Raw genomic sequence first — 15,487 nt, 5'->3', positions numbered from 1 at the left:
AAAAAAGCCTCTTGATGAAAGAGGAGAGTGAAAAAGTTGGCTTAAAGCTTAACATTCAGAAAACTAAGATCATGACATCTGGTCCCATCACCTCATGGGAAATAGATGGCGAGACAGTGGAAACAGTGTCAGACTTTATTTTGGGGGGCTCCAAAATCACTGCAGATGGTGACTGCAGCCATGAAATTAAAAGACACTTACTCTTTGGAAGGAAAGTTATGACCAACCTAGATAGCATATTAAAAAGCAGAGACATTACTTTGCCAACAAAGGTCCATCTGGTCAAGGCTATGGTTTTTTTCAGTGGTCGTGTATGGATGTGAGAGTTGGACTGTGAAGAAAGCTGAGCGCCGAAAAATTGATGCTTTTGAACTGTGGTGTTGGAGAAGACTCTTGAGAGTCCCTTGGACTGCAAGGAGATCCAACCAGTCCATCTTAAAGGAGATCAGTCCTGGGTGTTCATTGGAAGGGACTGATGCTGAAGCTGAAACTCCAATACTTTGGCCACCTCATGCGAAGAGTTGACTCATTGGAAAAGACCCTGATGCAGGGAGGGAATTGGGGGCAGGAGGAGAAGGGGATGACAGAGGATGAGATGGCTGGATGGCATCACCGACTCGATGGGCATGAGTTTGAGTAGACTCCGGGAGTTGGTGATGGACAGGGAGGCCTGGCGTGCTGCAATTCATGGGGTCGCAAAGAGTCGGACACAACTGAACAACTGAACTGAACTGAGTTAGATGATGATAATGGAGACCTCCTTCAAAAGGTCCCATGCAATGTTACACTCAGTGCCCCCAACACTGCCTCAGGCCACCACCAACCCATGCTTCTGCTGGAGACTCTTGTACACTCACAGGCAACTCCGGGTCAGTCTCTTGTGTGGTCGCTGCTCCTTTCTCCTGGGTCCTGGTGCCCTCCAAGAGTCTATTTCCCAGTCCTGTGTAAGGTCTGGAAGCTCTATCCTCCAAGAGGGCTTATGCCATACCCATGTCTACTGAACCTAGAGCCCGTCCCTGCGGCAGCCCACAGCTGACCTGTACCTCCACAGGAGGTGCTCAGACACAGCTCTGTCTCAGGCTCTGTGGGGTCCCTGGGTCCTGGTGCGCACGAGGTGAGCCCTCTGAGCGTTTGAGCCCTCTGAGCATCTCTGGCAGGAATGGGGTTTGATTCTAAACGTGAATTTGTCCCTCCTACCGTCTTGCTGGGGCTTCTCCTTTGCCCTTGGGTGTGGGGTATCTCCTCACAGCTGCTTCAGCACCCACCGTCTTACTGGGGTTTCTCCTTTGCCCTTGGACGTGGGGTATCCCCTCACAGCTGCTCACTCCAGCAAAGCGCAGCCGCCACTCCTGTTTTGGTTTTTCACAGTCCGTGCACTGACCAAGTTCTTTCCCCACTATCCACAGACTACATTTTCCATAATAAAAGTAGCGTGACCTTGCCTCTGGCCCAAGGGAGACAGGCCTCCTAATACCTCCTATACTCTATATTAAAAAAAAATAATCCAGGGAGCTATGAATTTCAGATCTCTAACTCTGTACCAGTCTGGGATTTTTCTAACTGCAAGTAACTTAGTCCCTGGGTCTACTGGGACTTAACAAGAAAAGTTTCCTCTTTTGTGGGAAGAAGTCCAGAGGTGAGCAGTTCAGAGCTGGTGATGAATCTCAGGCTCCGTTCTGTCAACCATGGCAGGTGAACTCGTTGCCCACAGTGCGACCACTGCTGCCCCTCCAGGCACGGGGGCCACGTAGTACAAGCTACAACAGGGACACAGGCTTGCACCAGCTCACCTTCTCCTTTTACCAGGAAAGCAAAAGCAATGCCTGAAGGGCCTAACATAGTCCTACTTTCATCTCATGAGGCAGACCTGAGGTTTGCTGCCGGGGAAGCAGAAAATGTGTCTCCTAGGGTAGAGCAGGCAGAAAAGAGAAGGCCAGGGGACAGTGTGTGACCCCAGTGTGGGAGGAGGGCATCCGGAGGCTTTTCAGTCTTGTTTAGGTTCGTGAGGGGAAGCAGTCTCTGTAGGATATTCAAGGTTCTTCCTATCCCAGTCCTGAGAACTTACTCAAAGCAAAGATTCTAAACAAGCACTGATCGTGGACCCAGGGTTTTGACACATCTGACTAAAAAGAACTAAAATGGGCTTCCCTTGTGGCTCAGCTGGTAAAGAATCTGCCTGCAATGCCGGAGACCTGGATTTGACCCCTGCGTTGGGAAGATGCCCTGGAGAAGGGAAAGGCTACTGACTCCAGTATTCTGGTCTGGAGAATTCCATGAGGTCACAGAGTTGGACATGATTGAGCAACTTTCACTTCACTCAAAATGAACTGATGCCCATGATCAGCTTGGAGTTCACAGTTGACTTGCTCTCTCCTAGGCTAAGTCAGTGTCCACATCTTTGCTGTCTGACAGAGGACGCTGAGCAGCCCATGTCTGGTCAGTGGACTTAGAACTGAACACAGATGAGGATGTGGAACTAAAGCCTTCATCCCCTTCTGTTGGGTGGAAGGAGTCTACCTGCCTTTCAGGGAAGACCGATGAGCCAAGTAAACACTGAAGTTTGGGTGTAGATGACGGCCTTCCAGTGGCTTTAGCAAAGGGTTTGTGCTTTGGGATTTTTTGTTTTAATGTGGATCTAAGAGCTGGAAAAAGAAAAAAAAAAAAAAACCTCTTCTAAGCTCTGGAGTTTTTCAGGTTAATTATACCTTCATCTGTTTGTCAGCATTATGGTTTTCATATTTTAGAACTGTATTTGTTCCCTCATTTTCAATGTGGATTTGGGACAGCTGATACACTTTTTAAACTTATGTTACTGCCGAACAGAATGGTAAGCATTTCACAAATACTCAGAGTCTAACTGGTATAAAGATATATGATTTCCCTGAATACATTTTTCAACCTGCCCCAATAAACAAACAAATTACACAGTTTGGCTTAAATGACTCCTCTCTGCCAATAAGCAGAGAGATGGCATCTTCCAACACTGGGAAAATCAAGTTCTATCACTCTTCCCCACCTCGCCCAATACTTTTCAAGTTGACTTGTTTCAAAAAGAAGTTAAACATCTTACTCTAGCCTATTCTTCCCTCTGAGCCCTGAGAAGACAAAATGTTTCAACATAATTAAACTCGATAAGGGCCATCAAATAGCACTGTAGTGGCACCACCCAGCTGGCAATGTTATTTCAGTCTCTGGAGACAACTTCTGGGTCTGCCCCCAAGGGCTGTCATTAGTAGGAGGGGACCAGCTATTCAGAACGAGAGGTGTGTGGGTGATTGGTGGGAAACCTAAAAGGACATGCGAGGAAGGATTATTTTTGTCAGAAAAATACGCATTTGTCTGATCGCCTGGAGGAAAAAGCATCGCCTTTAGTCCTGCATAGTCATTGTTATGAAACTAACACAACTGGTGAGATGTGGCAAATGTGGAAATTATACACCAGCCTTCTTGAGCAACTGTCCACTGTGAAGTGTGCAGACAATCAGAGAAACTGTCAGCTCTCCTCTTAGGAAAGGAATGGAGTCTTGGACTAGAGGGCATCCTTGGTGGCTCAGCGGCAATGAATCTGCCTGCAGTGCAGGAGACTCGGGTGAGCTCAGGGCAGGAGCCTGCGGATGGCAGCCCACCTGCCTGTGCGCTGTCTCCATATGTGGGCCCAGCTCCTGGGTCACCCCTCCACCCACACCAAGCTCTGGATTCGAGCTGAGACGTGACTAAGCCCTTCCTACAGCTCCCTCACAAGGGGGTGTGTGTGCACCTGTGTGCATACTAAGTCGCTTCAGGCATGTTTTACTTTGCTACCCTATGGACGGTAGCCCGCCAGGCTCCTCTGTCCATGGGATTTCCCAGGTAAGAATACTGGAGTGGGGTACCATTTCCTCCTCTAGGGGATCTTCCGACCCACCCAGGGAGTGAACCCACCTCTCCCGCAGCTCCTGCACTGCACAAGGATTCTTTACCACAGAGCTACTGGGGAAGCCCAGTGGGGGGTGGTGGGGGGTGGGCAGTGACAGCTAAAGAGAAGACAACTGAGGAAAAGCTTGAGAGGACCATGACTTTCACGGACAGGAGGCTCCCCTCAGTGGGAATGCCAGGAACAGACTGACCAGAGACCAGCAAAGTGAGTCAGAGATCTGCATCATCGAGAAGACGATGACTCACTGGACCAGGGACAAGCGAGGCAATAGAAGTGAGACATCCTTCTCCCAGCCTCCTTCAGGCTTTCTATGGGACCAAGGATGTTATTCTTAGTAACCGCCATGTCTCCCCTTTCATGTTATCTGATAACATCCAGACTTAAGAAATCACTGCAAGAAACCCTGACTTTTTTCATGCCTTCAGGGGCTTAGAAAAGCCCCCACAGGAGGGAGCATGGAGAATGCATCTGGAAGAACAGCGAGGAGGAGACTCCGTGACGCCCGGATGTGGGAGGGGAGGGCGCCACTCTCCGTGGACAAGGGCATCCTGGGCAGAGACGGAGGTTCAGCTGTGTGCTTCCAAAGGGGCAGACTTGAAGCACCATCGCTTCCCTTGAGCGTCTCAGGTAACCAACAGCCTGCATCTTATTATTTTTTTTAAGTTATCTTTGGAGTTCTTCAGTCATCTCTGGTTCCTACGAACCTAGATCACTTTTTAAGGGAATATATTATCAAGACATTTAGAAAATCATTTAATAAGCACAGTAAGTTTTGGAGATAAACTTAAGAAACTACTTCTCACATATCATGGGGAAATAGACAAGCTACCCTGACTGTGGAAGATTGCTGGCTGCCTACTTAATACCCATTAACCCTCTTTTTTTCAGAAAGAGAACTTCCAAGGTTTAGCAGGACATAAAGCTGTCTGAAAAAAGGCTACACCCCCAGCCTCCTTTCAGCGGACTGTGCATCTGACAGAGTTCCATCCGCTACAACAAAAACAGAAATACTGGATTGTTTCTCAAAGAACAGATGGCACGTGCCTCGTAAACTCTTCATCTCCTCTTTCTACTTCCTGCAGGTGGGAGGCAAATGCGATGGCTGGAACTTAGGCAGTCTTCACACACCATGAGTAGAAGGCATGTGCTAAACATGGTGGGGCGATCAGATAGGTAGCCCCTGGGCTCCTGATACTCTCATCTGGGCCCCTCAAACTGCTTGTCTTGGAACTCTTCTATGAGACAAAAACACATCTTATTTCTACTTTATTTAAGCTACTGTACTGGGGTGAACAGTATCCCCCAATTTATGTCCACCCAGAACCTCAGAATGTGACCTTATTTGGAAATAGACTCTTTGCAGATGCAATTAGTCAAGATGAGAGCAAACCAGATTTGAGTGACCCTAAATCCAAGACGACTGGTGTCCTTGTAAGGAAAGAGATACCTAGACAGAGTGCTGCAGGATGGAGGTCAGGAAACTGCATGATTGGCCACAGCTGCCAGAAGAAAGGGAGAGGCCATCAGAGAGAGCTCAGCCCTGTTGACACCTTGATTTAAGACTTGTAGCTTCCAGAACTGTGGGAGAAAAAAATGTCTGCTGTTTTCAGCCCCCCAGTTTGTCGTCATTTGCTACGGCAGCCCCAAGAAACCGGTATAGCTCCTGTTATGTTTTGTCTTTGTTACGCAAGGCCTAGCCCAACCCTCTGTATTAACCTTGCAGAACCACTGCTTTTTTCATCTCCATGCCAACATCACTGTTCACTCAGGGGCGGGAAATCCTGCTGGCACACGGCTGATGGTTTCCACTGATTTACAGGAGATGAAGGTTTTATTACCAGCTCCTCTTCACTCTGCCCAGAACTTCCTCCCTGCACTTCCCATTGAGACTCAGCAGTGCTCTGTGACCAGCTTTCTGCACCACTGATTAAAAAATGCAGGACATTTGGCTCTTCATATCCACAGGTTCCACATCTGCAGATTCAACCAGCTACAGATGAAAATATCTGAAAAATTTTCCAGAAAAAAGTTTCAATAAGCAAAACTTGAATTTGCCCCATGCTGGCAACTACACAGCATTTACATTATTAGGAACTATAAGTAATCTGGAGATGATTTAAGTATATGGGAGCATGTGGGTAGGTTATTTGCAAACTCTATGCCACTTTTTATAACAGACTTGAGTCTCCTCAGACTTTGGCATCCTGGAGGTAGGAGGGGGGTGTGTGTGCCCTGGAACCAATGCCCCTTGGATACCGAAGGATGGCCTTAGAGGAAAGGAGGGCAGAGCAGGACCGGTGCCCAGTCAGTAAGGTCACTCAGAGCTTCCTCTCCAACATACAGGTTCTCTTCCGCTCTTGTGCCCTCGTCCCTCTGCGCCCTCTCCTGCCCTCCTCTCCCTGAGCCATCCATTCTGGGTGAGGAGCCTCTGGGCCATCCCAGACACAAGTCACAGAGTGCTAACTGGGAAGTGCGTTCAGACCCATTTAGAGGAGCTGGGGTAACTAAGTCTTCTCTGCCCAAACTTCAGGTTCATAACCGCACTAACTCCAAAATAAAACAGAATGACCAGAATCTGAGCTGGGAAACTGCCACATTAGAGGCGCTTTCTGCGCAAACTGCGAGATCCTTGCTCTTGGCTCCTCCTCCTGATGTAATGGCAGGCGCCAACCTGACAGGCTCACACAGCCCCTGCCGTCAGCCTAAGCCACGTCTCCCTGCTGCAGCAGCAACAACCCACAGGAACGTGTGTGTCAAGTTCTTTTTCCAACACTGGATGACTGCACTCGTCTCTCAATCTTCAAGTACATTAATATCTCTGATGTATTACTGCCAGGCTTCGAGTGTCTCCTCAGGCATAGAAGCCCTCTTTTAAATTATGCAAATGAGCTTATTTACAAAACAGAAACAGACTCACAGATTTAGAGAATGAATTTATGGTTACGAAGTAGGGGGATGGACATGTACAACTGCTATACTTAAAACATAACCAACAAGGACCTATTATAGCACAGGGAACTCTACTTAGTGTTACATAACAACCTAATTGGGAAAAGAATCTGGAAAACAATAGACACATACATACGTACTGGGTTGGCAAAAGTTCATTCAGGTTTTTCCATAATATCTTGTGGAAACACCCAGACAAACTTTCTGGCCAACCCAATATAACTGCATCATTTTGCTGTCCATCTGAAACTATCACAGCACCATTAATCAACCATACTCAAAAAAAAAAAAAAAATTAAAAAAAATAATAAACCCTTTTACTGATGGCAGAAGTTAGAAGAGGCAGCAAAAATATTTTTTAAAAAGCTTCCTTTGGGTTGATACACATTATCAATTCCCTTAAAACACCACAAACCTTAACTTACTGATACAAAGGGGAAAAAAGTCAAGAATAATTGTCCAAAAGTCACACCAGAAACATTCAGAATTCAGAGAAGTTGTCACTCCTTCATTAAACAGAGACTAGAACGCCTACTCTGTGCCCACTGATACTGGGCATGTTGGCAGTGTGGACACTTTCTGCAGTCTGGGGCGGGCGGGGTGCAGAGTGGCAGCCACACGGGCTCCGTGACAAACTAATACAAGGTCCAGAAAGAGATCCGATTAAGGAAGGGGAGGGAATTACCAAAGCAAAATGATATGTAGAATTTCCAGGATATGAACTCAAAGGATGTGAATTCCAGACTGAAAGAGTCCCTCTCTGACACCCAGCACATGTGTGAACAGAGGCACATCAGACACAGTGTCGAGTTATGACACTTGAGAACAGCGGCTCCGAAACTTTCCAGAGAAGGAAGACAGACCATCGAGAGTGACGCTGCCTCTCTCAACAGTGAGAGAACAGTGAGAGAACAGTGTAGCAGTGCCTTCAAAATTCTGAGGGAAAATGGACGTTAATCAAAAGTCTATAGTCAATTACCAATAAAGTATGATGACAGAAAGATATTTTCAGAGGCAAAGCTTCAAAAAAATGTATCTCCCCAGTCTATTTTCTCAGGAAACCACTAGAGAATAAGCTCCATCTGAAATAGAGAGGATATCAAGAAAAAGATCCAATACGGGAGAGACAGAGATAGAATTTTAGTATTCCACTGACTTACTAAAAAACGAAAAAGTCCAGCCTCCAAACACCCCTTATAACCCTCTTTGCTCATTCTTTCAAGTTAGTCATAAAACATTAAAAACAAGTCAGAAATTAGTACTTCTATTTTTAAGACATTCTGTATATTGCTCTCAGTGGAGTCAACTGTATACAGTGACTAATTTTCATTGTTATACAACTTTTCCCGGACTAACTGAGTCAACTTTTTCCTGGAATGGAGTCAAGTTTGTAATAAGTCCATTCCATTTCCCCCGGGGAGACACAGGTCTGAGAGCCCTGCTCCTCCTGCTCCCGGGGGCCTGAGCTCTCCAGCCTGTCTGCACATCACGGCTCCTGGACCAAGCTTTCCTTCCCCTCATCCTGGGGACGACTCTCCCTCTCTCCTGTGTCAGGTCCCCCGCTTCCCTCGGCCAATGTCATCCTTTCTGGACTTACTCCTCTGATTGTAGTGGGAATTAGGGAGGTGGAGACTGAGTTCAGACTACTGGCCTTAGATACCTGCTCAGGCAGAGAAGAATGAAGAAGGCGGGCAATGTGTGTGTGGCTGGTGGGGGAAAGAGCCTCATGAGGGTGTATTTGGAAACACGGAGTCAGAGGCCAGAAGCAACCAGCTGAAACAGTTAAAAGTAGTGACCGCAGGAGAGGTACAGAGTAGAGGAGGGTTGTTTTCCATTCTAAGCCTCTGGTCACATGGGTAGCAATCCGCTAGGGGCAAGATAATTGATGGAAGACTAGGGGAAAAGTCCAGTACTACAGGCAGAGGGAACACTGTAAGCAAAAACCCAGCCAGTGTTTCTACTGCTGAAACTGAAGGTGAAGGTGTGGTGGGGGAAGCCTAAGCATGGAGTACGGTGAACTCCCCAGTTTAGTCGCTTACGGAGTATAGACGTGTCTAAGGAGAAGTCACAGACTAATACACGGGGTAACATGAACAGCTGGGGCACTGCTTTGGGAGATCAGAGAAGCGGATTAGAGCAGGGAGTCTAGCTGGAGACCAGGGTCTATTACAGGCAAGAGATGATGAGGGTTTGAGATCAAGGAACTCCGCCAGGTTAACGTGAGAGATGAGAAACAGAATCGACAGGTCTCAGTGAGACTGGGCTGGGTACAAGAGGAAGGCAGGGACCTAGGATGATGCCTAGGCTTCTGACTTGCACAATGCTTTCCCCAAATTAGAGACCCTGGCCAGCCTGAAAGGGGAAAAATGAGCAAAGTTCAGGACACATGTCTGAGATGGAAAGGGGTCACATAAGAGGTAGTTGGATACAGACCTTAAGCTTTTTATAATGAGGCCTGGTGGTGATAAAAATGTGTGTTGGCCACAGAAGAAACTACAGGCCAGGAGAGGAGCTAAGAACACCGAGGAAGAGGATGAAGGGTAAGAGAAAGGGAAACACTAACAGGAAGAGTGGTCACCGGCCTCAAGAAGGAGTGGTTAACGGTGTCAGATGCCATAAAAGGTCAAGAAAGAGGACGGAGCAGATCCCATGAGACGTGGGACACAGCGATCTGTAGCAGAGTGGCCAAGAGGAAGCCTGGTGAAAATACAGGTCTATTTTGTAATAGTCACAGCCCCCGTTCCCAGAGTGTGGGCTGAACCGAGGTGGTGATAAAAGGAAGGAGGTGGGGGCAGAAGGCAGGTGACCCTGTGGGAAGCCTGCTGTGAAAAGAAGGAAGAGGAGGGGCTCTGGGAGCAGCAGAGGGAGTTAAAATTTAAGGGTTTCACATTTTTCCCCTGAAGAAGGGTGAGACTTGAGAATGCTTATCTGAGTCAGAAAAGTAGTTAGTACAGGGAGAGTGTGCAAGCACAGGAGAGGCAAAACTGAACAGCCTGCCATGCAATCCAGCTTCACACTGCCAGACATTTCCCCAGCTAGTATACAAACTTATGTGCATGAAAAACCTGCACACTAACGTTCATGCCATTATTTATTTACTCATAATCGCCCAGACCTGGAAGAGGTCCTTCAATAGGGGAACAGATAAACAAACTGGTACATCCAGGTAACGGAATAAAAGATGAGCTATCCAGCAACAGAAAGACACAGGTGACTCTGAAATGCTACCTGAAGGAGGGCCAGTCTGAAAAGGCTGCACACCATATGATTTCATGACATGATCTTCTGGAAACGGCAAAAGTAAGGAGACAAGAAATAGGGCAGTAGCTGCCAGGGATTGGGGAGGGGAGAAATCTGAATAAGTGCAGCACAGGGCATGTTTCTCAGGGCAGTGAAATCGTTCTGTATGACAGTGTGATGCTGAACACAAAACATTAAGCATTTGTGAAAATCCATAAAACTTTACAGCCCAAAGAGTAAGCCTTAATGTATATACATGTTTAATAATTCATTTAACAGGCTGGGGGATCCTGGGCTGAAACGCAGAATGTGGCAAATAAATCTAAATGTATTACAAATACATAAAACAGTACTGCTGAAGGCTGGGGCGGGGAAAGTGTTAGGTAACTTTAGAAACACATGGAGTCTGTAGGCTCAGGGCATGATACACAGTGCACAGAGCCGTGGACTCCAGCTGATAGGGCTCTTGCCCACAGGGGCATGGATCAACAGTTCTGAAAGTGCTGCATGTGTATGCTGGAACTGAACCACTAAGTAGATGGCAGAAGTGGGGGCTTCTCCCTCCCCATGGCACTGGGGGTTACAGCTGAGCAAGTGAAGGAAGCTAGAATGACCAGATCAGATCAGACATCAGCATGAACTTGTGCTCACCTTAGTACACATACAGATGGTTACATATCTAACATATACTTCCTTGCTCTATTAGCTGAGAGGGCCAAGTCACAATGACATCCCAACAGCAATAAGCACACCTGATGGCCAGATTATGGATCCTAACCCCACTCTGTAATAAAGGAACCATGGTCAATTCTAGGACTGAGGCAGGAAGTAGATAAGATGAGCCTGCAAGATCTTGCCATTCCAGAAAGTGAGGAAGTGCTAAAGAAACAAAACCAAACACCATCCAGCAATGGGATGGCAAAGCCAAAGGGGTATAGATGCCAACCGCAAGAGCTTCCAATAGCCAAGCCTGAACCATGTGAGCAACACCACAAAGGACTACTGAATTCTAACCCAGAGTGTAATATCCGTGTGCTCATACTGATATAAATGGCTTAATAGGTAACAGAAAATCTTCCATGCAGAGCTCAAAAAAGCTACTCCATTCTAAGGAGGTGGAACATACTCCTACTCCTGAAGCGTGGGCTGGGCACAGAGGAGCAAAGGAGAGAAAGGAATCACTTCACAGCAGGGAGGCCTGACAAGCACAATCTCAGCCAGGTGATCAAGCCATCATCAGGGCTAAGTCCTGTTCACAGTGTGCACCCCGATACAAAGTGACAGGAACATACTTCACCTTCCTTCCTCTCCCTGAAACATCGCTCCAGCCTTAACCATGAGGAAAAACACTCAACAAATCCCATTTGAGGGTAGACCTACAAAACACCTGACCAGTACTCAACACTGTCAAGATCATCAAACAACAAGCAGAGTTTGAGGAATAGTCACAACCAGTAGGAGCCTAAGAAGATAAAACTATTAAATGTAATGAGGAATCCTGAACAGGATCCCAAAACAGAAAAAGGACTTAGCTGAAAACTAGAGAACTCTGAGTACATAATATGCTAATACTATGCGTTCTACAAGTATATGCTAGTGTGTCTGTATCAGCTCATTAATTGTGACAAACGTACCACACTGAGGTAGGATATTATTAACAGAAGTGAGGAGTGCAGAAGGGAACTCTGTACTGCTGTCACAGCAAGTTCAGTTCAGTCGCTCAGTCATGTCCGACTCTTTGCGACCCCATGAATCGCAGCACGCCAGGCCTCCCTGTCCATCACCAACTCCCAGAGTCTACTCAAACTCATGTCCATTGAGTCGGTGATGCCATCCAGCCATCTCATCCTCTGTCATCCCCTTCTCCTCCTGGCCCCAATCCCTCCCAGCATCAGGGTCTTTTCCAATGAGTCAACTCTTCGCATGAGGTGGCCAAAGTATTGGAGTTTCAGCTTCAGCATCAGTCCTTCCAATGAACACCCAGGACTGATCTCCTTTCAGATGGACTGGTTGGATCTCCTTGCAGTCCAAGGGACTCTCAAGAGTCTTCTTCGACACCACAGTTCAAAAGCATCAATTCTTCGGCACTCAGCTTTCTTTATAGTCCAACTCTCACATCCATATATGACTACTGGAAAAACCATAGCCTTAACTAGATGGACCTTTGTTGGCAAAGTAATGTCTTTGCCTTTTAATATGCTATCTAGGTTGGTCATAACTTTCCTTCCAAGGAGTAAGCGTCTTTTAATTTCATGGCTGCTATTACCATCTACAGTGATTTTGGAGTCCCAAAAAAATAAAGTCTGACACTGTTTCCACTGTTTCCCCAACTATTTCCCATGAAGAGATGGGACCAGAGGCCATGATCTTAGTTATCTGAATGTTGAGCTTTAAGCCAACTTTTTCACTCTCCTCTTTCACTTTCATCAAGAGGCTTTTTAGTTCCTTTTCACAGTAAAGTGTGCATCTAAAATGAAAAGTTTATTCTAAAGACCATGGCAGGGGGTGAGGGGATACTCTTGAGCAGGGAGGTGCCATCAGAACTAGCCTTGGGTCAGCAGGCCGCAGCGAGACAGGCGGGGTCACACTGTCCCTCCTCCTTCCCTCCTCTGCAGTTCTGCCTGGAAAGCAACCCCCTCGCCTCTCCCCAGGGCAATGCCTCCTCTGTCTTCAGCCCCAGCACATATCCCCTCGTGTTTATGGCCATGCTGCACCTAACCACGCCTAACAGACCTGCTCAGTCATCTGTGACCTCGGTACTCTACACGCAGGCAGCGGACTCACCGCTCATTTATTGTCTACCTTGTGCGTGCCAGACGCTGGGACTGGAGATAAAGTGCCACTGACCCCAAAGAGCTCAGTCAAGGGATGTCTCTCACGTTAGCCTCTTTCACCTTTCACCTTGCTTTTGCTTCTCTAAAATAAACTATGAACTCTTTGAAAGTATTATTCCCTTGTTCATTTTCTTCATTCTCAGTGCTAAAAACAATTAGCAATATATACATAGCAACTCACAAAGAAATGCTCGTTGAAGCAAAATGAGGAACTGAATTCTCCTTTAGGTATGGATGACTAAGGCGGCAGACTATAAGAAAGTATGTCTGCAAGGTTTTATACTCAATAGTTTTTAATTGTCTACAAAGTAATTTCCCCCAGCCTTTGAACGTATCACACATATTTTGGGACGCAGACTATCGGCAAGAGGTGAATCTGCCTGCAAGCAGCAGAGAGCCCAAGGGTCGAGGGCTTCCCTCCGTTTTCCCCCACGAGACCTGCACCCAGGGCTGTGGCAGCCCCTCACTGCCTGTGACCAGGACTCCCCTTCCTACCATGCTTAGCATGTTGGCCTCAAGTTCACTGAATGGCTGCCCTGGTTTAAATGGAAATGTGAAAAGCATTTTTAAAACTACCTCAACTGCCACTTACAGCTCACTGGCCAAACATGGGGCCATCCCTAGTTCCACGTTAGAAGTTCAGTCTTTTGGACTTTAAAACAGAAGCCTAATAAAGACCATTACAGTATACTAACACATATATATGGACTTTAGAAAGATGATAACGATAACCCTATATGCAAAACAGAAAAAGAGACTCAGATGTATAGAACAGACTTGTGGACTCTGGGAGAAGGCGAGGGTGGGATGTTTCAAAAGAACAGCATTGAAACATGTATATTATCTAGGGTGAAACAGATCACCAGCTCAGGTTGGGTACATGAGACAAGTGCTCGGGCCTGGTGCACTGGGAAGACCCAGAGGGATCGGGTGGAGAGGGAGGTGGGAGGGGGGACTAGGATGGGGAATACATGTAAATCCATGGCTAATTCATTTCAATGTATAACAAAAACTACTGTAATGATGTAAAGTGATTAGCCTCCAACTAATAAAAATAAAAAAAGAAAAAAAGAAAAAAATAAAACAGAAGCCTAAGAATGCGAGGAGGAGCTTGGGAACAAATGCTGGGCTGGATAGTGTCTGCCACAGCCAACCTTTCTGGCTCCCCACAAAGTACACGTCCATCCTCCCACACTCACCCTGGGCTGAGGAAGACGACTCCAGTCTCTTGCAGTTGACTTCAATGCAGTCTCGGGCTGAGGCGTCTTCTCCTCAGGGCAGACGCAGCCTCTGTGCTGCAGCTTTCGCTAGAGAGCCAGACCAGCTGCCCTGGACGCAGACCCAACATGCCACGGCTGGAGAGGACCAGGAGAGACCTCACACCCCAGGCCTGCCTGAGTGACAAAGGGCTTCCCTGGACGAGCTCTTGCCCAAGCGCTCTGTCTTACAGCAGCTGATCCTGGGCTGTCCAGTCCCTCTTGCACCTCAGTGGCCAGTGTCTCAGGGCAAGTCAAACCATCGCTTGTAGTGGGAAAGAACACCTTTAACCCCATTTTGCAAGACCACACTCTCCAGTCTCAACTGCTAAGGCTGCCAGCTGCTGGGCTCTTGGTTGAGGCTGTTATGGTAGGTTTTCCCAAACCAGCAGGACTCTTATCATGGGACTGCAAGCCAGAGTCTGGGAAAGCTTCTCTTGGCAAGGCCAAACTTTCTTCTTCACCCTGCTTTCAAATCAGCTCCTTCAGCCTGACTATCCAGCTCTCGTGAGGGCTCTACAGTTCCCCATGTATGGCTTGCTTAACCTTCCTGACAACCCTAAAAGTGGGTATGATCACTCACTTCGGTATTTGGCAGGGCCACCTGGTCAACACAGAGTGACCCCATGAGGCCTGGCACCACCACAAATGCCTCAACAGATGACCAGCACAGCCACACCCAGCAGAGTCCCTGTCCTTCAGTCATCACCGGTCCGGTCTGGACCCTAAAGCACAGTAACAGTTGGGCAAAATGTTTTGCTACTAAATAACTAGGTTCATTAATTTTTCACCAACTAACCTAGGACAGTAGGCCCCCTCCTCCGTCTTTTAAGATCTGTCACTTTCAGTTCCAGGTATCGACTTGTTCTTGGTTACAAGTGAGTGCATTCACTTTGACCGGTTTAAGCAGAAAAAGCACTTTACGAAAAAACAAAACCTAGATAGCAAATGCAATCTCCAGACTAGCTCCATTCATGCCTGAAGGCTTTACATAAATAAATCACAAATCACAGCTACAAACTGCTCCAAAGAGTGCCCTGACACAAGAGGCCCTGCCTCAAGACAGATCTCTGCCCCCAAGGCTAGGCAACACTGGGCCTACCTGCACAAGCATGAGGATGGCTGACGGAGAGAGGCGAGGGCCATCCTCCTGCCTCGAGGGGCTGCCAGGCAGGCTGGGGGAGCACGCTCAGAGTCTCTACCTCAGGGAGGCAGGTGAACGCAGGGGACCCCCAGAGGCAGGAAGGGCTTTCAGATCAGAGGCAGGCCCGCGAAGACAAATGTCTGACGCT

Source organism: Odocoileus virginianus, chromosome 9 (genome assembly GCF_023699985.2).
Source record: "Odocoileus virginianus isolate 20LAN1187 ecotype Illinois chromosome 9, Ovbor_1.2, whole genome shotgun sequence".
Lineage (NCBI taxonomy): Eukaryota > Metazoa > Chordata > Mammalia > Artiodactyla > Cervidae > Odocoileus > Odocoileus virginianus.
The sequence above is the reverse complement of the archived record's forward strand: the minus strand, read 5'-3'. Positions refer to the sequence as shown.